This window comes from Cryptomeria japonica, chromosome 1 (assembly GCF_030272615.1).
Source record: "Cryptomeria japonica chromosome 1, Sugi_1.0, whole genome shotgun sequence".
Lineage (NCBI taxonomy): Eukaryota > Viridiplantae > Streptophyta > Pinopsida > Cupressales > Cupressaceae > Cryptomeria > Cryptomeria japonica.
Window position 1 is genome coordinate 404,711,860 of NC_081405.1, and position 24,094 is coordinate 404,735,953.

Below are 24,094 nucleotides of genomic sequence, written 5' to 3' on the forward strand. Positions count from 1 at the left end.
TTCTAAAGTATCAGGTAACTCCACTTCATATGCATTTCCGGAACTAAATTTCTTCAAGATATTACAAGGTCCAAAATTCCTCATCTTCAACTTGTAATAGGTTCCAACAAGAAATATCTCTTTTCTCAAATACACCATCACTTCATCTCCAACTTAAAATTCCTTATGTCTCCTCTTTTCATCTGCTTTCTCCTTATACTTGTTGTTCATGTCTTCCAAATGTTGTTGGACTAGAGTATGCACCATCTTGATTTGCTCTCCAAATTCTTCTACTTCTGCACTCCTTTTATCTTCATTATTGATGTCTCTCAATTCTGATATGTCTCTAGGGTGTGCTCCGGTAACAATCTCAAAAGATGTTCTTCTGGTACTTCTATTCAATGAATTATTTTAGGCAAACTCTACTTGTACAAGAATCAAGTCCCAACTTTCGGTTTTCTCTCCAACTAGGCATCTCAACAAATTTCCTAAACCCTTATCACTACCTCTATCTGTCCATCAGTATGTGGGTGAAAAGTAGAACTGAATTTTGAAATTGTCTTCATCTTCTTCCAAAGTGTTCTCCAAAAATATCCAACAAACTTAGTATCTCTGTCAGAAACTATGCTCTTAGGTAATCCATGTAATCTTACCACTTCCTTGAAAAATAGGTCAGCAACATGTACTGCATCCATTGTCTTCTTACAGGGTATGAAATATGTCATCTTTGAGAACCTATTTGCCACCACAAATATAGAATCATTTCCTCTCTATGTATTAGACAATCATGTATAAAATTCATGCTTATGTCCTCCCAAGGTCTCTCTGGAACTATCAAAGGCTTATACAATCCAACATTCTGACTACTACCTTTTGCAAGTTGACAAATCCTACAACTTTCCACAATTTTTTTTTGACATCCTTATGAATCTGAGGCCAAAAGTAATTCTCACTAATCAATGCCATTGCCTTGTCAACACCAAAGTGTCCGGCTAATCCTCCACTATGCTTCTCCTTTATTAGATTTTCTCTCATAGAGCTCCTAGGTATATGGAACTGAACTCCTCTAAACAACATCTCATCTTGAACCAAATAATCTAATCACTTACTTTTGTCCACCATGATCGGTTCCTTACAAGCTTTCCAAGGTTTTACAAAATCTGGGTCTTCCTCTTACAAGCTCTTCAATTTTTCAAAACCTAATACCTCCACTCTCATCTCTATCAATAGATTCCTCCTTCTACTCAATGCATCAACAACTCTATTTGACTTTTCAATTCTATGCTTAAAAGCAAAGGTATAACTCTACAAGAAATCTACCCATCTCATGTGTCTCTGATTCAGTTTACTTTGACTGTTCAAATATTGCAAATCTTGATGATTAGTATACAATACAAACTCCTTAGGCAACAAATAATGTCTCCATTTCTTCAATGCTTGAAATATGGCATAGAATTATTGATCATACACTTAATATCAACTTGCATCATTCAACTTCTCACTGAAATAAGCTACCGGTCTCTCTTCCTGCCTTAACACTACTCCAATTGCATTCTCACTTGCATCATGGACCGCTTGAAATACTTTGCTAAAATCTAGTAAAGCCAACATAGGTTGCTCTGTCACCTTCTACTTCAACAATTCAAAACTCCTATTTGCTTCAATTGTCCACTTGAAATCCTTTCTCTCTCCTCTCATTGCTTTTGTCATAGGGCTACAAACTGAACTGAAATTTTAGATAAACTTCTGGTAGAAGCTAGCCAATCCATGAAATGATCTTACCTCTCCAATTATTTTTGGTGTAGGTCATTAAACAATTGCTCTTATCTTCTTAGGATCAATCTTCAATTCATCTGTAGATATCACAAATCCCAAATAGACTAACTCTTCCTTCATGAAACTACACTTCTTAATGTTTATCAACTACATTTCTTCTCTCAACCTTTGCAAAACTTGTCTCAAATGCAACACATGTTCTTACCTGCTCTTACTAAAAAATAAGAATGTCATCCAAATATACAATAACAAACTTACCCAAGAATTTCTTCAATACCTTATTCATCAACCTCATGAGAGTACTCAGTGCATTAGTCAGTCCAAAAGGCATCACCAACCATTCATACAGTCCCTCATTCATCTTGAATTTTGTCTTCCACTCATCTCCTTCTATGATCTGATGGTATCCACTTTTCAAGTCTATCTTTGTGTAGTATGTGGCTCCACTCAAACAATACATTATGTCATCCATCCTAGGCAGAGGAAATCTATACTTCATTGTGATCTTATTTATTACTCAAGATTCAATACACATCCTTCGTTCTCCATTCTTCTTAGGTGCTAATATTGTTGGCACTACACAAGAACTCAAGCTTTCTCTAATCAAACCTTTCCTCAACAGATCCTGCACTTGTCTATTCAACTCCTCATTCTCTACCGGTGTCATCCAATGTCCTGCTTTATTATGCAAACTAGCTCTAGGAATTAGGTACATGCAATGATTGATACTTCTCATAGGGGGTAATCCATCAAGTACATTATCTGAAATGATGTCTCCATACTCTATCAACAACTCCTTTATTTCTTTCGATTGTTCTCCTTCATGCTCTTGATTGTCGGTCTTCTTAGGAACCAAGGCAAAACACACATTCTCATGTCTCATTCCATCTAGGAATATCCTTACATCTACCAAACAAATTCTAGCACTTGTATAAACTTCAGTTTTCAAAGGCTCCTCCAAGGGTAACACGTTCTGCTTCATCCCATTTGAAACAATAGTGTGTAAATGTTCTTCCTCCCATCATGTATTGCATGTCTATAAAACTGTCAAGGTCTACCCAACAAGATACTACATATATCCATACGCATAATATCACACAAAACTTCATCATGATAAGATCCAATCTTCAATTTCACCAAACATTGTTCACTTACTAGTATCTTATGATCATCCTGAATCCACACTATCTGATAAGGCTTAGGGTGCTTCAATATCTCCAAATTCATCTTATTCACCATCTCCTCTAAAATAAGATTATCTAAACTACCACTATCAATTATAACTTTACAACACTTACCAGATAATTTATATCTGGTCTCGAACGAATTTCTTAATCCTCTCTAGTATGACACAAAGCTATCCTCATCACTAGAAATTCTCCATCTTCTATTTTATTAGCTGATTTGGTATGGTCTTATTTTACCAATGCTTCTCTCCCACTGTTATATGCCTTCCTACATTCAAAAGAATGATGTTGTTCTCCTCTGCACTCAAAATAGGTTCCTCTAAACACTCTTTTATCTTGTCTTTTGTCTTCTTTTCCGTAACCCTCATTTTGGTATGCATTAGGTTCTCTTCTCCGATAAATAATTCTATCATCCTTCCAGTATGCACTACCATCTCTACTAACTTCCATGTCTTTGCTCTAATCTGTAAAGGGTCCCCTTCCTTTGGAATAGCTTCTTCCTCCTTTAAATCTTCCACCTCTACCTCTTTGCTTATGCTCATGCCTTTTGTTCAACTTCTCTTCTGCCTTCAGGACATATTGATAAGCTTCCTCAACACTCTGCAACTTGATTATATTGAGTTCATCTTATATAGACATCCATAACCCATTCAAATACCTAGCAACTTGTTCAATCTCATCATCTGGATCAGATATTTAGCTTGTAGAATGATTTAGTATACTCATTGACACTAGATTCTTTCTCCTTCAGATCCTGCAACTTTTGAAATAGATTGCCCTAATAATTAGCAGGCATAAACTTTGATTTCAACTTATTAACCATTTGCTCCCAAGATTTAATCTTCTCTTTACCTCTTCTCTATCTATCTACCTACAAATGTTCCCACCAAAGAGATGTGTGCCCTTTCAACTTAGCGCAAGCATATCTTACCTTCCTATCTTTAGCGATGCCTTCAAAATCAAAATAATTTTCCATCTTCATGATCCAATCCAACAATTCATCTAAATCCAACTTGCCATCATAATTTGGTGGGTTGAAATGTGATCTCGTATTCTCTCTAGACAATGCTCTTATAAACCTTTCTTCATCTAGATCATTTGTCGATGGTTTTGCTCCTTGTTCTCTAGCTACTTCTTCCTCGTCATCACTCACATCTTCAACATGTTGACCTCTTCTCTCGATCATTTCAATAGCTTCCAATCAAGTTCCAATTCCCCTCAACATTTCCATCACAATAGGATCTGCATTTCCACGTGCTCCACCACCTTTAACATTCCCTCTTCACGCCATCTTCATGCCAGTCCTCTACAGTTGTAGGCAAGATCCTCAATCTACCTCCCTACAACCAAAATATTACAAGACAACTTAATCTCCAAAAGGAAATATCACTCTGATACCACTTGGTGCAGACATAGCAGGAGAGTCCTCAAAGAGAATAGTCGTGACCGTGTAGTAAGAGTTACACAACATAAACAACACAATCATGATGGAGGCAATGCAGAACAGACTTTATTATACCAGGAAATTCAACTACAATTTGCTGGCAACATGCAGGCTCACAAGATTCGACACACGGGCCTGACTATAATTGGCTCAACTACAACATCTAAGCTCAAGCAAGAATGTGATCCAACTCCTGGCCTCTCTAACCTTCAATTTTTTTTTCTATATTCCAATGGTTGCCTTCTACATGCTTCATTACATTGATTTATATGATCAAGGGTGATCCGCATTGGCCCAAGATGAAATAATAACTGAGGAACAAGATGAAATCCCTTTGAAAAATCCATACAATGAAGTGCAAACCCAAGGGAAGGTCAACCACATGCCAAGGAACATTGGAAACAATGAACTGAAGCTCCACAAGCTACGGATATGATCCGCAAGATAGGCCAATAGAAAATAGGCCCAAATGGTTCCGGTGTTTCAAGCCAGAAAATTGTCTCAGATTTCGGAAGAAATAACTTGCCAGAAAAAGATACAAGCATCCCGTGGACTTAGGATTAGGTAGATGAACATGTCCACAATAAAAATCCAGCTCCACAAGATCCAATGATCAAATGCAAAGAAACGCAGAAAGAAATGTTGAATTGCAAAACAAGAAACAAACTAAAAGAAAAAAAAATTGGTTGATGCAAGATTGCCAAGAACCAGGGATGCTCCTACATCACTCTCTAGGGTCACGACAATGGAACCAATGTTAGCAAGATAAATAGGGAATTGCAATGCACACATATATAGACTAGGATTTCTTATGTAGTTAGTTTATACCCCAAAGGACATAATAGGTGAAACAAGCATTTTTGGTAAGTTAATTCTATCTTTCCCTATAGATCTATTATCTCTCTCTACAAAATCCTTACTATTGGTGAATGTATCTTGCAATATATTTGTATCTACAAGATGGGATGTGACCCATATTTAGTGTCCCTAATCTATATGTTATATTTAAACTCCTAAGCTCCACAAACTTGATGCAAAATGTTCTCTAGAATTATATTTGGTTTCTCTTCCCCTACCAATAGTGTATTAGTATGCTAGTTAAGCTTATAACCTAAATAACACACCAAACATTGTACTTAAAGGAAATGAACCTGAATTCATTGTGCATGAAATGAAATGAATGATTTTTATTTTTTAAATGAAGTTCACAAGATCAAGTAGCCTATGTGACCCAAGAGTTGAACCAACCAACATAAAAACACCTAATTGACTAGTCCTTATGTCTTTGCTAATCAGATATCTTCTATAGTGAATTTTGATCAAGTAATTTGTTACATTCTTACTATCTATTCCTTGTCAAACAAAGTTGTTAAAGATTAATTTTAGAATATTAGTATAATTGATGTGTATGTTCCCATATATTATACACTTCATGATGTGATGATATTATGTTTCTACAAATCTTGATGTGTAAAGATGAAAAATCCTTTCAACACACTCCTCTTTGTGTATTTTCCACCTCCCTATTTCAAATTTTAGATGGTGTAAACTAATTCTTATTTGAGATATTAGCAATTTAGATTTACATTTTATATATGCTCATATATAATGCTTTTTATTGCGGTCATGATAACACCCTACAATTTTATAGGTATTTTTAGCCTTGTATGACCCTTGAATTTGGTTAAGTGTCAAAAAACCTAATGGTTGCATAAGCCCTAGTTACTTTTTTCCTCTAACTTGTTGGTGAATTGTTATTTCCCATAGCCATTATTTTAAGTTATGAATATAGAATTATTATATCATTTATATAAGTAGGTAGTAATCGTGATCTCCATGGTGATCACACACAAGCTCATAGAGATAGAAGTAAGGGACTCAGTGTAGAGCACAAGAGTGTGATACGATGATACATGTCTAAAGAAGCAACTAATGCATGTGATTTGTGTGATTTGTGTGAAATAATTTCTCACATGGCAAAAGGTGATTGCCAAAGAATTTTCTATAGGGAATTGAGCTGGTCGTTTCTCCCCAAATATGCGTCTATTCAGTAAATTGATACCATCCTAGTTAAGGATCTCACGAGAGGTTGTTAAGACATGTCATGAATCCTGAGGGGATATGATGGACACTTACCAATAATCTCCTCCTCAGCATTACTCGAGGAGATTCAAACCTACAACCCCGCTTTGATAACATTTATAGGGAGTTGAGCTGGTTGTTTTTCGCAAAAGATGCATCTATTGAGGAAATCAATACCATCCAAGTTAAGGATCCCAAAAAAGGCTATTAAGGCATGTCACGAATCTCGAGGAGATATGCTGGACATTTACAAACATTTTCAATTGACACAATAGATTTTTCAAATCAACTCAAGTCAATTCTAGGTGCAGGTCTTTACAAACTAAACAATGCACATTCAAACTCCAAAATGGTTAGTTGAGATGCTTTGTTCAAGCACATAAGTAGTAATGACATAAGTGATTGTCACCAATCCAGTTCCAAGTCAATTAAAGAAAATAAATAGTGCATTGGGTTGCCATAATGCCTTTTTTTTGTTGCAAGAATAATGTTGATGATATTTGATCTCTCTGTTGCTTTTTGGCAAGAACTAGGGTTTGCAACCAAATATCAAGTAAGTGGTAATTATGAGCGAAAAAATGTTGAATTCTCTTTTACTTTATGTTGTTAAACCTCTATAGTGTTTGTATAAGTTTAATTTTGAAAAGGAAAGGGTTGAACTAGAGAATTTGTAAACCCTAACAACAACAACAAATCCTAAGCTCTAAAACTTGACAAAATGAGTCATTAAGTGTGTAGACACTTAAATTAGTTATTTTTAATTAATTAATTAAATTGCCTCACATAATTAATTTATTAATTATGATAATCCCTATTCTTTCTCAATATTAATTGAATTTAATTAATATTGTCAATATAGTCCAGTAATTGATTTATTTAATAAATCAATTTACTCTTATTCTTCCAAAGTCCCCAAAATTAAATCTTCCTAAATCCCCCCTTTAATTAATTAATCTCAATTAATTAATTAATCTAGGTGATTCATACAAATCACCTTTTCCTAATCCATCATTGCTAACCTAATTAATTCTTCTCGAAGCACCCCTAATCTCACTTATCATTATTCTTCTAATTTTTTATTCCCTCCACTCATTCTCTCTCCTAGTCAAATTTTCCTACAAATCCAACTTGCCCTAATCCCACCTAATTCTTCTTCTAATATATCCTCTAATGAGTTGCTAGTGGATAATCCTCATGATTAGCCACAAAGTCAACTCCCCGTCCCCTCACTCACCCACCTTCCTTAAATGCCCTTTTCCTAGGTGAATGTGAAATTTTAAAAATCTCAAATTCCTCTAGGTATCCCTTCACCCAAGGAATTTTTAATTCCTTTCTATTCCTCCAATCCCTATGAGCATTCTTTTAAAGAATTTTTAATTCCTTCTCCTTATCACTCAAGGAATATTTTATTCATTTTCTCTTCCCTAGGTGCATTGGGAAGCCTTCCCGATGAACCTTGAGGGGTGTGGAGACAAGAAATTCATTTATGACATATCTCTTGGACTCCACACTTGTCTTGTCAACCTCCTTTGATCCTTGTGTGGGCTCACATGCGATCTTGACCCTCCATCTTGGATCAATCCTAGCCCTTCATTTCCTTCCTTCTCCTTCTATAAATTGGAGACTTCATTCCTTCATTTTCTATCTCCAACTTATCCAAGTTCATGCTGCCCATTTGAGTTTAGAAATCATCCATAGCACCCAAACTCTAGCAAAATTCCCACTCATCCTTCACTTAGTCCTTTAGAAATTTCATCTTTCCTATCCATCCCATTCTCAATCCATCCATCCTCCATCCATTTCATCATCCTTTGTGCATGCTTGGAGAGCTAATCACATTCAAGCCAATGAGGGGTGTATCTTTGGCTTCATGAAAGGTTCAATTAGAAGGAGAAGGTAAATTAGTAAGGTATAATGGTTTTTATTGTGTTTTGATTTGTTTATTTGCATGTTAACCATTGAATCTACCCTTCTTGATTTTCACCCTCTTCATTTTGGCATGCCCGATGGGACCCACGTCCCTAAATTTAACAGTTTTTTGGAGTTTTTTGTGAATTTTCAGTTGCAAGTGTCGGAACAACGCGAGTGACTACGAATTGGTGCAAGCGCTTCTGATTAAACGCGAGTGGAAGGTCCTTTGGTGCGAGTGTACACACTTTAGCGCATAAGATTTAAAATTTAAATTGTTAGCCTGCCCATTTTGCAAGCCTGCAGATCAGCGCAAGTGTTGCGGGAACAACGCGTCCGCCGGAAGCATCATCATATTTAGTTTCCTCATTTACATTTTTCTATTCTTTGTTTTTCATTCTATAAATTAGTACTTTAAAACATACTTTAAAAAAAAAAAAAATTAAAAAAAAAAAACAGTTAATATTTGTCTAGTTATCCTTTTTTATTTTAAAAATCTCACTTCGGCGTGAGCACTCTGCGAATAGTGCGAGCGCTCTGTTAGATTCCCACTCATTATTTGAATTTTTGAATTTTTGAATCTCTGCTTTTTTTGTACTAACCTATTTCGATGTGAGAGCATGCGTTTCAGCACAATCGGGAATAGAACAAAGCGACCGGTACATGTATATACTGCATTTTTGAATTTTCCATGATTTTGTATATTCCAACTCACTATAATAAATAGGTCTCTTGGGATGAAAATTCTGGAGGATGGATCTATTTGAGAGTTCACTCTCATATTGGACATTTTGTAGGGCCTTTATGTCTCAATCATGCTTGCGTGACTACATCTTGTTTGGTACTTTGTAGGGCTATAGGCCTCAATCCCACTTGCATGACTACAAGGAGTAGTCTTCGAATGAAAATCCTAACTAAGAACTCTAGGATTAGAGACCACCTGGTTCACCTCTGAAAGGTGGATAATCTTTGTACAAGGGAGATAGTAATTCCCCCAAGGGACTTGCCATTTCGTGCCCCCATTAGCCTTTGGAGTCAGCTAATATGTCATTGAGAATCCATTGCGTGAGACTCAGTGGCTATATTCTGATTGGCTATTGGGTGTGTACCTGTGTAAGAAAGCAAAGGTTTTCCTCCTCAACCAACTTCCTAGGGTAGCTTGATATGCTTGATGTGTTTGTTTGAGTCAATGGCCAATGTGTTTGCTATGTCTTCTTGCCAAGAGTAGAATTAGTTTATCCAAGTCAACATCTTAGTCATCATAATCCAAGTCAAGTCTAGTCCAATTCATAGTCCCTAATCATCTCCACATCATATCCAAGTCATATTCAAGTCATACCCAATTCATGTCCTAGTCACACAAGTTTTTTTTAACCAACCTTAATCAAGTCCAAGTCCTAATAAAGTCAAGGTCTTTTACAACAAGTCCAAACTACGTCGGCACTTTGCTCGCCTCATATTTCATAAGCCTAAGCTATATAAGCATACTAAGAATTCAATCCACCACCCAATCAAGAAGAATAAGCTCACATGAGCACAACTCATTAGACGTCGAATTTTTTGGTATACCAACCGCAAACACTTTCTCAAACATATGACCTTTTTGCACCAATATCATGATTACACACATGGTCATAGCAATGAGTTTGATGCTAGTCATGAACTAAGAGTCTAAGCTTTACACCAAGGATCTGACTTGTCTTTCAACACCAACTATCGCCAGAATCAGGGTGGTCGCATACCCTCGTATAACTTGCCATCTGAACCAATCACTTATTGAGTCATGTTCATACCAAGAATAGTCTAGTCATCAAGTTTCTTCTAATCATCACTATCATCTCTCCTTGATCTTTCATCATCATTTTTTTTCTAAGGACTTAGCACATCAATCAATCATATTTAATCAAATCAATCCTCAATCAATCATCCTTTAATCAACTTAACCTCACGTTAAGGTTTTATGCCTTGTGAAGTTCTATTTAGACATCATCCTTAATCAATTAATCATTTGGGCTTTGTACTTGGGAAATAATCCCCCCCCCCCAAGTACCTTTGCCTTATCCTTTGAGTCAATTAAGACTCTTATCCTATGTCTTTATTTTGCTTTGGATCATTAGTCAATCCTTAGTAGAAAAGAGACTTTGATCATTAATCCTAAGGTCAAAATTTTACCCAACTTGGTCATTACCTTGCTTGTGGTTTCATCAAACATCTCCCACCTAAAATCATCATCCAAGGACTAAGGTGCAATCTTAATCAAACTCGTGTCCTAATTCAAGGACCCCGTCAATCAATCTATCCAATTTCATCAAATCCAAATCAAATCCAAAATCCAATTTTTTTGCTAAGTTCTTTCACCAAGCCCCTTTTCTTCCAATCAATCTTCCTAAGGTTATTCTTGCATGGTCACAACTCGATCCCAAAAGAAAAAGATGGTCGAACAACAATACAACATTTTAGACATTAGTGTCCTATATCAATACTCTACACAAGATCTTACACAAAGTGTGCAATCCGACATCCAAGATCCTCAACCACAAGGTGACCCTAACATGGTCGATCAAGATGACCTCTCCTGGGAAGTGCGAACATTCCTAGAAGACTCTTACAACCAAGAAATGATGGAGAAATTCATCCAACATAATCCTAGCGGTCTTCTAAAGGCTCTCATTGAAAATGGAGCTCACCTTCCTCCTGGTTTTGATAGATCCGTTCTTGATCAACAACCACAAGGAGACCTCACTCCAGCTCATTTCGTCACACCTATTATTCAACCTCAACCAATCGCACCCCTGCCCATCATCCAACCCTAATCAATAGCGCCCGCTACATCCGCCCCCGTGGTCTCCATTCCGCCTTCTTCCTTCTTAGCATCTATGCCAATATCCAATCCAATCTTATCTATTCTCCAACATGTTTCTATATCATCTTCTTCTACTCGACCATACATTTCTATTCCACAATCCTCCATTCCTCTCAACAATGTTGCTAACGTCATTCGAGCTTCACTTCCTCCTATCATAACAATTTGAGGGTCGCAACCAATTATCACTCAAGTCCCCGTGACATCGGTCATCACATCTCACATCCCCGCTTTCTCGTCATATCAATACATTAGTGGTGGTGGTACACCTTCCATTACTCATCTAATTCTAGGGAAAGGACAATCCATCATGTCCAAAATCCACAACAAGACATCATCAAGGAAATCTAGGACATGAAAAACATCATCAAAAACATAAGGAAGGGACTAACAAGAGGAAACCTTACTCATTTGAGGAATTTTGTCTTTGTCCTTATGACCCATCCATATCAGTTGTACCATACCCACCAGGGTTTGAAATGCCCAAGTTCACGAAGTATGAGGGCAAAGGGGACCCCTGAGACCGTGTCAGTGAGTTCCATATCTTATGTCAAGAAGTCTCCTATAGTGACATATCTTCAAAGGCTCTTCCCTAAGAGTCTCACGAGAGATGCCCTTGCATGGTTCTCATCCTTGCCTCGAGGTTCTATTACCTCCTTCCTGGACTTAGCAGAAAAGTTTGTGCCCCACTATGCTTAAAACATCGATAAACATGATGGACCTTTGTAACACAAAACAGAGGCTTGGAGAAACTTTCGCTAACTTCTTGCAAAGGTGGCGATACCTTATCAGTAAATTCCAGTGGGACATGCTAGAATAACATCAAATTGAATTATTTCAAAAAAATCTAGTGCCCAAACTATCAAGACCCTTGATATCTCAATGCATAAAGTCTTTCCAGAAGTTGATTGACAAGGGTTTAGCCCTTGAATGTGTCTTATTAGTGGAAGATACATTAAATTATTATCAAAAATCAAGTCAAAATTCCTCCCTCTTATCACAATGACAAACCAAAATTTTGGTCTAAGAACAAAAACGTAGTCAACAATGGTGTGATTGATGCAAAACAGGTCCAAACCGTGGCCGCTCCTCCAAAGCCCACCACCACTAATCACCAATTCAATAATCAAAACAATCAAAATCAATCTCAAAAGCCTCATAACAATGTCTCAGTTCAGGGGCAACCACCCTGATCTAACAACACGACTCCAAGAGACTTCACTCCTCTTGTCGAGCCCATTGAGGGCGTGTTCCAAAGTTTTGTCCAAGCAGGCGCAGTAATCTTTCTGATAACTCTCCCATCTCATCCTAATAAACCCAAACCTAGATGGTACAATGAGAATGAGTATTATGAATATCATTGTATCAATAGGCATGATACACGAAAGTGTATGAAGCTGAAAATCTACATACAATACCTCATTGATAAGGGTGATATTGAAGTAGCAACAACCAAACCTGGTAATAACAATGATAAACTTAAGATGTACCAGGAACCTTTCCCGAAGCATGACAAAGGAAAGGAATCATCATCCAATGTTGTGAACTACAACTAAACCAATCATATAATGGGCTTTGACTTTTTAGTGGGTCACATTGAGCCTGCAGATAACCATGTCAATGTCATAACTATACAAGGAGCTAACCCTCCCCCTTCCCAAAGTAGACCTAACCATGCTAAGATATTCATTCAAGGTGCCACACCTTCCACTTTCCACTCTCAGAATGACTACAACATAACCACCCACCGAGGTAGAGTCACTATCCAATGAGTCCCTCCCCCACCAAACCCTCCCCCCATGTTCTCTACCCGTCGATATGACCTCCTGGACCATCATGGAAAAAACCCTGCACAGATCTCCATCCTACAGCTCCTCAAAACTTCCCCCTTCCACAAGGAGATTTTGGAACAAGCCCTCCTTGAGTCGCCTATCCTCGACAACATCAATGCTGCCGAATTTCAAGCTCTCATTGGAAACCTTGTTGCCCAACAACACCTTGTGTTCACCTCCAATGATGCTCCTGCAGAAGAGGACCATAACAAACCATTACATATCAAAGTCCTCATCCAAAAACAAAAGGTTAAACACATCTTGATAGACGGTGGATCTAGACTCAATCTCTGTACATACAAGTTAATAAAGTAATTGGGACTTTCTGAGGACCTGGTAGATACATAAGGAAGAATTACAATAAAAGCTTATGATTGTGCAGAAAGAGTTTCTAAGGGAATGATCACCTTGCCTCTTCAAGTGGGCCCTATTACAATTGAGACCCCTTGCCAAGTCTTGGATCTTTATCTCCCTTATAACATCCTCCTCGGATGACCATGGATTCATTCCCTTCAGGCTGTCCCTTCTACTTATCATCAGTGCATCAAATTCCCCTTCAATAGAAGAGAGATCACTATCAAAGGTGATCCACAATCCTTTTAATATTGCAAGATCTTAGAGGGGAAACATCCATATCATTTCCCATTAAATAGACCTTCTCCAACTCCTCCATCTAACACATCAAACGTCACCTCCACCTCATCCCAAGCAGATCCCAAAATAGGGATCCTAGGTAATGGCTATGGAGAATACAAACTCGAGATGTCTTATTAATAGGCAATCTCCCCTTGTCACCCAAGTCATTTGGAAAGCCAAAAGAAATCAAACAAGATCAAAAACCTGTTATACAATGTAAAGATACCACCTTTCAGCAATGGGGTCCATTAGATGAGGAGAGTCTTGAGTCAAATATGTCTTCATGGTTGTACCAGGAAGAAGATGAAGACCCAACAAAAATACCTAAGAAAATGTATATAAAAGAATCATCTATAGTAGAGATGATGGGTTACAAAGGATACGACCTGGGACCGGAAGAGAAAGGAATAAAAGCACACATAAAACCCATCTCATATAAGTATAACAAGGGCTTGGGTTATACTCCAGTGCCTAAGATCACTATCACTGGTGCCCCTTCAAGTCCTTCTTTGGATGTTGAAAACTCTAATGAAGAGGAGTTCCATGAAATGCCCTTTGAATATGAAGATGACATCTTGTTTGACACCCACATCAACACCATCACTCCCATAACCCCTCCCATCTCGCATGAGCTACAACTTGTCCATACTGAACTTATAGACTGGGGCCAGTGAGACAATCCTGCTTTAGACATCTGTGTTGATGACAATGCTCTCATGACTCTCCTGACTATGCGCAATTTGGAAGACTACAACAAAGTTCATGGGATTCAGTTACATGAAAAAGGATACTTTGGTAGTCAGGTTAATGTCCTTAGTCGCAAAAAAGATAATAAAAAGAAAAACCATGATTCCCTAGGTGAAAACCTCTCCGAGGTACCTTTGGATGAGAAACAAGTAAAAACAAAGGGCATATCCGAAAGTGAAAACCTGGATCAAGCACTTGAGGATGAGGGACTTGACCTCCCTACCATTGTTCTTCCTTAGCAAGACAGGCCAACTTTATTGATAGAGGAAACATATAGTATCAATATGGGCATCGAAGACACTCCAAAGAACGTGTTCATTGCCAAGTTCTTAATAGATCGAGAGAGACAAGACTCTATCAATTTTCTCATAGAAACAAAGATCAATTTTGCCTAGTCATATGCTGACATGCAAGGCCTAGATCCCGACTTGGCAGTTCATAATCTTGTTGTTCGTCCAGATGCAAAACCAGTAAAGAAGAAGTTACGCAAGATGCATCCACATATCGCACTCCTGGTCAAAGCAGAACTTCAAAAGATGTTGGATGCATAATTCATCAAACCAATAGACTACCCTGAATGGGTATCCAACATTGTACCTGTCGCAAAGCCGCTGGGGGCATCCGCATTTGTACTGATTTCCGAGATTTGAACAAAGCTTGCCCTAAGGATGATTTCTCGCTCCCCAACATATATATGATTGTAGATCTCACAGCGGGACACGAGATGCTATCACTCATGGATGGATTTTCTGGATACAATCAGATCATCGCAGAGAAAGACCAACACAAAACAACATTCACAACACCATGGGGCACCTTTTGTTACCGAGTCATGCCTTTTGGTCTCAAGAACATCGGAGCTACATATCAATGTGCAATGACAACAATTTTCCATGACCTCTTGCACAAAATCATGGAGGACTATATGGATGATCTTCTAGGAAAATCCAAGACAAGACATGAGCACATCCCTATCTCAAGGCAAATTTTTGAAAGATTGGAAAAATACATACTGCGCCTCAATCCTAAGAAATGCATCTTTGGTATCACATTGGGAAAACTGCTAGGTTTCATCATTTCCTGTAGAGGCATAGAGGTTGATCCTACAAAGGTGAAAGCTATCATGGAAATGTCTCCCCCAAAGACCCTTAGATAGTTGTGTTGAATACTATATTTGAAAATAAAAAATATAAAAAAAAATGTATATTCCCATAGGCGTGAAGACTAAAAGATGTTTCGGCCAGCAAACTATATCGAGCACTTCAAAAGATGTTTCATCGAAAGAATATTTTCATCGAAAAGAGGTACGTAAAGCGCCATACAAAAGTATTTCGACAAAAGGTTACCTTCGATGAATACAAAGAACCGCTCATCGATACCCCAAGTTTCATCGAAAAGGTAAAAGCAAAAAGCAAAAAGGGGCAAAAAGTGATTTCGAAGGGATATCATTACCGAAGAAACTCATAAAGCATTCATCGAAATGCAAGTTTTCATCGATGAACATGATGTCGAACAAAGGCAAAGTTGTTTCATCGATAAAGAGGGATATCGATGAAAAAAGGATATCGATGAACATACATAGGCCTTCACCGAAGAAAGAAACTCATCGAAGGAATGATTTCGATGGAAATTGCAAGTGACTTATCGAAAAAGGGGTCTTTCAATGAAAGAATGATTTAGATGAGTCTTAAAAGCGGCTTCTCGACATGAGCTATTCACCGAAACAATAGTATCGAAGAAAATGAGCTTTCGATGGAAGATTTAAACACTCGGCCGAAGACAAGGGTTTCATCGATAACTTGAAATATGAGCACTTTGAGCGAACTGTACTTCCCGCGAAAGAGTTAAAGGCCCAATTGAAGAGTGTCACATCTGCAATTAAGTTTAAACACTTGAGTAGCCGTTGTAGATGCAGAACATTAACTGTGCACAAGTTGCCCATACGATTACAGTTGAACTGAGTGAATTTTCATAAGAACCAGATCGATGCTAAAAGACTGAGAATTGCGAAGAACTTGCGGAGACTTGCAAACGATAACCAAAAGAGCTGAGCATTCCTCCAAGTAAGTGTTGTCTCTCGTATTTGCTGTAATTATGGAACCTTCGTCTTCTTCTTCTAAAAAGAGTAGGAAAGGAAAAGAGCTGAACCCTGAAGAGAAGCCCAAGAGACAAAAGAAAGAAGGGAGAGCTCTGACTCAGGATTTGTTAGACCAGTGTCCCTCATCTAGTGTAAGGTCCAAAAAGATCAAAAGTGAGGAAGAAGGATTAGAGGATAGATTCGAAAATCTAGGAGACATTTGGACTGAAATCAGAGGACATGAGTTGTTTTTGTTTAGCTACAAAAGAAGGGATGCTCCTGAACCCATAAGTAATCTATGGAAGAAGAACTTAGGCAAATTGGTAGTCCCAAATGTGTTTGTAGATGTAGAATTGATGAAAGCTCTGGTAGATTGCTACAATCCAAGAACCAAAACCATATGTGATTACAGAGGGAATACATTAGTAGTAATTAACAAACAGACTATTGATATGGTGTTTGATTTGGACTGGGAGGTGGAGGAGAGTATCGATATGAAGAAACTTTCACAAGAATTCTTTAGTTTGGAAAATATCTATAGAACTTGGAGACTACCTATTCACAGGCCAAAAGTGGGTGGGTCATTTGTTTCGTTCAGCAAAGATGACAAGGTGTCGTTTGATGTCAACCATTTTCATCCTTATTTTAAATATACCTACTATGCTGCAGCTCAAGTATTAGGCCTAGAGGCTCATCCGCTCATGGATATTGGGGTTATGGTTCTGTGTGCTGATTTACAGTCAAAAGACCCTAGGTCATTTGATTTTGCCACTTATATTGCAGATGCTTTAAATCATGGATTGGAAAAGTTGAAAGGGGACCTTGTGAATGTTCATTTTTCATTGTATTCCTTGTTAATGCATATCATTCTTTATTGTGGACAAGAGATTAATTTCTGGTCAGATGATTTCTGCATTCGATCCTATGATAAAAATGGTTTGAAGAAGCCAGTTCAGTTATGGGTATCTGCATGGGACCAGAGGTTCATGAACAACCAGTACTGGCACTTTCAAGAATACTTTGTGAAACCTCTTAGTGCAGCTTTTGGGCAACACAGGGATTACACTTTGTCTCCCGAAATCAAAAGATTCCTCAGACCAAAGGACTTCTCTCCAGAATCATAGATCGATCATAATTGGGGTGATTGGTATTGCCATAACAACCACACAGAGATCAGGGTATTTGGATATGAAGGAAAACCCCACATGCTCCCAATTACGGTGCCAAACAGGGTGGCTAGCTTGGAGATTATAAGACAATTGTCTATTGCCAGTGCTAAACACTTAACTAATTTCGGTAAACAATCTATTGTTCCAGGTTTATTGGTTTTCTCTGATTTCATTGTCAAAAGTTCAAAAAGTTATCATTTACTTCAGAATAAGTTAGACTATTATGGTATGACTCTGGGTGAGCCTAGGGAAAACTTCGATCCTGAAGGATATATAAGAGCTGCCAGAGCATCACAAAAACTCAAAGCTGGAATACATGTGGCCAAAATGCCAGATGACCTGATTAAGAACCTTGAAAGAGAGGAGGCTAAGGCTTTGAGAGAAAAGAGTGAGTTAGTTTGGGAGGCCTACAAATGGAAAAGGGCAAGGGGAATGATAGATGGAGACCTAATTGGAAATCTCCAAGATCCTCTGGAAGTGGCTAAAAGGCTGCTTCAACATGAAGCAGAAATCATTCATAGAGTGCCTTCGCAATTCCTTCGTTTCATTAATACTGAGAAGGACAGTCAGCCCCTAGCTCACATGTCACCGAAGTCGACCGCCAGTAGTATCCCTGCTGATTCTCCTAGAGAAGATTATCCTCCTGGTTTCAAAGCAGAAATGAACATGGACACTGGTGAAATTAACATCAAGGATGTTGTTGATATAAGAATGACTGAGCATGAGGATTTCGTTGCTGATGATGGATTCGCCTCTTCCAGGGAATTCCTCTCATTTTTGTACCAATACAAAGGAGCTCATGTAAAACGAAGCATGGCTGGAAGACTAGAGGAGGAACAGATGAAGAGATTGTAGGATGAGATTGATGTCCTCATGAAAGACATGACTCCTGAGAAAGGGAGGAAATTATTAAAAGAGGCCGGTGTAATCATTTTCTCCGGTTGGGATATAAATTCAGCACTTTTATTTGATGGCTTCCTGAAGAAGCAAGATTTGAATCAACAGGTGATGCCTCAGGAGATAGACAAATTGTTCTTAGGCTCTGGATATGATCCAGATAAGAAAGCTCTCCTACAATGGGCATTATATCCAAAGGGGAAGAGGCCTATCATTGTGGACATTGAAGAAACCTTTGGGCACCTCATGGTTCATCAGGTTGGAAAAACTGACCCTAGGGTCACTACAAAACTCAACTTGGATGTTGCCAGATTGAACCTGGACCAGACAGAGTTTTTGGTCAGAGAGAACGTCACATATAAGGGGTTATATGAAAAATCTAAAGAGGAGAATCAAAAGTTGCAAGCAAAAGTATTGCAACTAGAGACAGGGACTCCTATCAGCGAATACACCTCATACCCCGTCGGACGTAGCTTGGACGATGTCTCTGATGCTCTGTACTAGAAGTATCAAGCAGAGAAAGCCAATAAACGCGCAGAAGGTATCCAACAAAGGATGGACAAACTGGTCAATGACATCATAGGACATCGGTTTAACACCATGCTCTTACAGGTTGAACCATATTGGAAAGTATACGATGGAACAATAAAAGCGTTAACAGAGCATGAGAGGTTAAAAGCACGACTACATGAAGTACTAAACAATGTCGATGCCATGACACCAGAGGAAAAGGCCGAGGGGACTGCGTATATGGAAAATCATGTCAAACTTGAAGATACGCTGAGAAGAGACCTAAAGGAATTGGATGATGAGAAACCCGTTGGAATGCCTTCCGTTTACAAAGAAGGAGAAGTGATATCCTTGGAGGATTTGCGAAAAGAGCTCGCCAGCGTCAAGGATTGGGCCTTGTCAGAGATAGATCGAAGTAAGGATATGGCCCCTACTGTCAACCAGATAATATTCAAGTATCTGTCGCTGGGAGATGAATTGAAGAAACAAACTCCTCAAATCAAAACCTTCAAAGACGATGATTACATTCATCATTTGGGACTCCTAAATCTCTTTTTGCTTAAGTTTAGAAATACTCAAATTAAAGATTAATATTTTGAAAGGTCGTGTCTCTTCATGAAAGGCCTTCATCCTCATATATATATGAGAATGATTTTTGTAATGTAAGGGGATAGTATTTTAGATAAGATGAAGATAGCGATAGATGACAGCCTGTAAGTCTTCTGTATACAAACTATAATGGAATACAAATTTTGATCGACTATTTCTCTGCATATGTGTTGTGGATCATTTCATTTTCTTTTGGCAATCGTCTGTGATATTGTCTGATAAGATAAGGTTATTCATGTTCTTAAGATCAGATCTATGTTTTATATTATAATGTTGCAACAAAAGTTTTGCTTGCGGATTGTGATTGTTCCTTGCAAAGCTTAATTGACTGGTCCCTTAAGGGTAGGGTTAAATTCACTCAATCAACATATGATATAAGCATTCATTTGGTTCCAAAAGAAATAATAACTGACAGGTTCATAAAGGGATGAATTAAAAAACTGTCTCACAGGTTCGCACCATAAGTCCTAAAGAAAAGTGTAATGACTCTGTAACCCAAACAGCGAAGAAGGCACTGGCTAAATTACAAAGTTGCACCCATCATTTCATTCATAATTGATTATTTTAATAAGCAATAGGAGTAATTAAGAAACATAAAGCAAACAAACAACAATCTTGAACTCATCTGCTATATCTCCATTCAAGGAACTCATGCCATTTCAAGATCAGGATATATTAGATTAGGATGATAAATCTGCTATAAAAAGCACTGGTAATTGGAGACATTCAGTGAATAGGTATACCCGCCTAGGTCCTGCAGAGCCTAAAGTGAGAGAGTTAGCAACCAAACAGGTTCACTCTATATGTTGGCCAAGTCAATTGGAGGGTTTGATCATAGGAGTTGGCATTTCCTTAGAACCTATCCAATCTGTTGATTTGAGACCCAACAAGTTGCACAGTCTCCAAGGAAAGATCCAGTCTATCAGATGCTTCATCTCACAACTTGCAGACAAATGCCACCCATTTGCTCACTTATTACACAAGGATACCAAATTCAAATGGGACTGCCTGTGTCAAAAGGCTTTCAAAAAGCTTAAGGAATATCTTGCATCGCCTCCAATTCTCATGCCTCCTATTCCAGGGAAGCCACTTCTTTTGCACATAGCTACTACTGCAATGGCATTGGGGGCATTATTGGCATAGACAGATGATCAGGGAAAGGAGCATGCTATATACTATATCAGTCGCACACTAGTAGGGTATGAGCTCAATTATACCCCTATTTAAAGATAATGCTTAGCACTTGTCTTTAGCACACAAAATCTTTGGCACTACATGCTTAACAACAAAGCCAAATTGATTTCTAAGATCGACCCTCTCAGATACCTCTTGTCAAAGGCTACTCTCACTAGCAGAGCTGCTAAATGGGTCATGTTATTAAGTGAATTTGACATCGAATATGTGGATAGAAAATCAATCAAAGGATGGGTAATAGCAGATCAACTGGTCAAAGCTCCACTTCCAGGTGACCATTTGATCCTTATAGAATTTCCAGATGAATTCATCATGATTGTCACCACATCCTCCACATGGCAGTTGTACTTTGATGGTTCTTTCACCCAAAACGGGTCGGGGGCAAGAATATTGTTCATCACACCTCAAGGAGATTGCATCCCAAAATCATACAAGATAGCTTTTGCATGTACCAACAACATCGTAGAATATGAAGCACTGATTACTGGACTACGTTTGGCTATCCAATGGAAGATATTGGAATCACATGTCTATGGTGATTCCCAACTTATCATTAAACAAGTCAATGATGAATATCGAACAAAAGATGACAAGCTTCTTCCCTCTCGCAATATGGTTGAAGATCTCAAGCAACATTTCACATCAATCAAGTTTGATCAAATTCCACGAACAAACAACATAGCTGTAGATGCAATGGCCACTATTGGTTCCCTCCTTCAGATGTCGACACATAGTCAGAAGTGTGAGTTCTTGGTTGAGAAACTCTTCATACCAACTATGATTTACCAGAGTTTGAAATGGTGTGCATACTTGTTGGTCTTGAATCCCCCTGGTATCAAGAAACCTTCACTTACCTAAGAGACAACACAATTCCCCCACACCTTACCAAAACCCAACAACAAACCTTCATTCGTCGATGTGCTTGTTACACTATCCTTGGAGACACCCTATTTAGAAGGCATTTCGATGGTTCCCTCCTAAGGTGTTTAGACAAACAAGAGGCTAAATGGACACTATGTGAAGTGCACAAAGGTATCTGTGGGGCACACTCAAGTGGGGTCACTTTTGCTAAAAATCTCTTGCGAACGGGATACTACTGGCCTACAATGGAAGTAGATGCATACAATTATGTGAATAAATGTATCCCTTGTCAGAAGCATGACGACAAGATCCACACTCCATCACAAGAGTTGCAGCCTTTTATTACACCCTGGCCCTTTTCATAGTGGGGACTCAATCTCATTGGGAAAATCCACCCTACATCCTCCAACAGTCATAAATTCATTATCACTGCCACTGAATACTTCACCAAGTGGGTGGAGGCCACCCCTCTTACCTTCACCATTGGTAAACAGATCTCTAAATTTATTCTGAACTACTTGATCTGTTGATATGGAATCCCCAAAGTTATCATCACAAATAATGACAAACCATTCAAAAATCAGGATGTTAAAGAGCTTTGTCAAAAATTTGATATCTAACACCACTTCTCCACTCCCTATTCCCCGCAAGGTAACGGTCAAGCTGAGGCTTCTAACAAAAACTTAATCAAAATCCTCAAAAAGATGGTCAATGAAGTTGGTCGTGATTGGCACCTCCAATTCCGAACTGCTTTGTGGGCTTACCACACCTCCATTCACACCCCCATAGGCACCACCCCATATTCCCTTGTCTTTGGCTCTGAAGTCATCCTCCCTCTCGAGATCGAGATCCCCTTCCTAAGGGTGGCACTGCATAATATCCTCCTAGACGAGGAATACCCTCCTAGATGAGGAATACAGAGTTGCCAGACTGCAAGAGCCAAAACTGCTGGATGAAAGGCGCCTCAAGGCCTTAAACCATCTCTGGGTATATCAGAATCACCTACGCTTGAGTAACCACAAGAAGGTCGGAACCCGATAATTTGAATTTGGTGATCTCATCCTCATGGAAAATAAGAGAAACCTTCAAGAAAGAGAGAAGAAAGGCAAGTTTGAGCCTAATTGGCTTGGACCATATGTGATTATAACAAAGTATGAATCAGGGGTATATCAGTTGGCTACTCCTGAAGGAGATCCCTTGGATGATCCAATGAACATCATGCACCTGAAAAAGTTCTATGCCTACTCCTCAGAAGATCATCAATTGTCTTAAAATAAAAAAAATAAAAAAATCAAGAAAAATGAAAAAAAAAAAATGAGAAAAAGATCCTGAAAAAAGATTGTCACTATGGTGAAAACCTAGCAAATAGGCGCCTTGTGACACAAAAAAAAAAGAGAGAAAAGAAGCAAAAAGTAAAGAAAAATCAATTTGTCCATTAGTGAAAACCACTTCGTGGCACTATGGGCAAGTACCTTGGTGAAAACCTGCATGTAGGCACCAAGGTAAATAATCGGGATCCATCGTCTATTAGGACAAACTTCCTCCCCACCGCTTATCCACTAGATATCCATGTTCATTGCTATCCAATTCTTCTACCAAAGCATTCATCACCCGCCTACTCGCCCACACTCCTCGCAACATAATCACTCATATGATGATGAGTCTTTGCCCAAATCATGAATAAGGATCACCCCGTCAAACTGAGCTTTATCCCATCAAAGTGAGTTTTTGTCCCCCATATACTAAAATTGCACCACTATGTGAGCTTCATCAAGTCTAGATGTCAGTCCTATGTCTACAGGTTGGTCCTCATGGTCATGTGGTCAAATGCCTAGTCCATCATATCCACCTTATCCTTTTCCCTTGGGATGAATCCTTCCCTCGCTTGGCAGTTTAATCTTTTATCCTAATCCTACTCTTGGCAAGAGACGTCAGTTGGTCATGTATGAGTGACTTGTTTAATTTCTGGATTTTCATTTTTCACTTGCATATTTTGTCCTACGACTACCTGCATCTTCCATATCCTAGTATGTTTATGATGGGTGTATACTGGGACATGTTTTCATGGCATGGTGTGTTTTGGATCTCTCCTGTACGAATCGACGACCTGGTACTAGTGTTTATCAACACTTACCTTGTCGTGTACAAGAGGTATCCATGTGTTTTGAGGGTTTCCTTGAATGTACCCACAACTTTGTATTAGTGTTCTTCAACACTTACATAGCTGTGTGTAGGGAATTCCCGCTTGTTTGTGGGTCAGTCCACGCCTTGGGTTTCTCATGGCATCCTGGTTCCTATAATTAGTGGTGTGGGTTACCTAGGG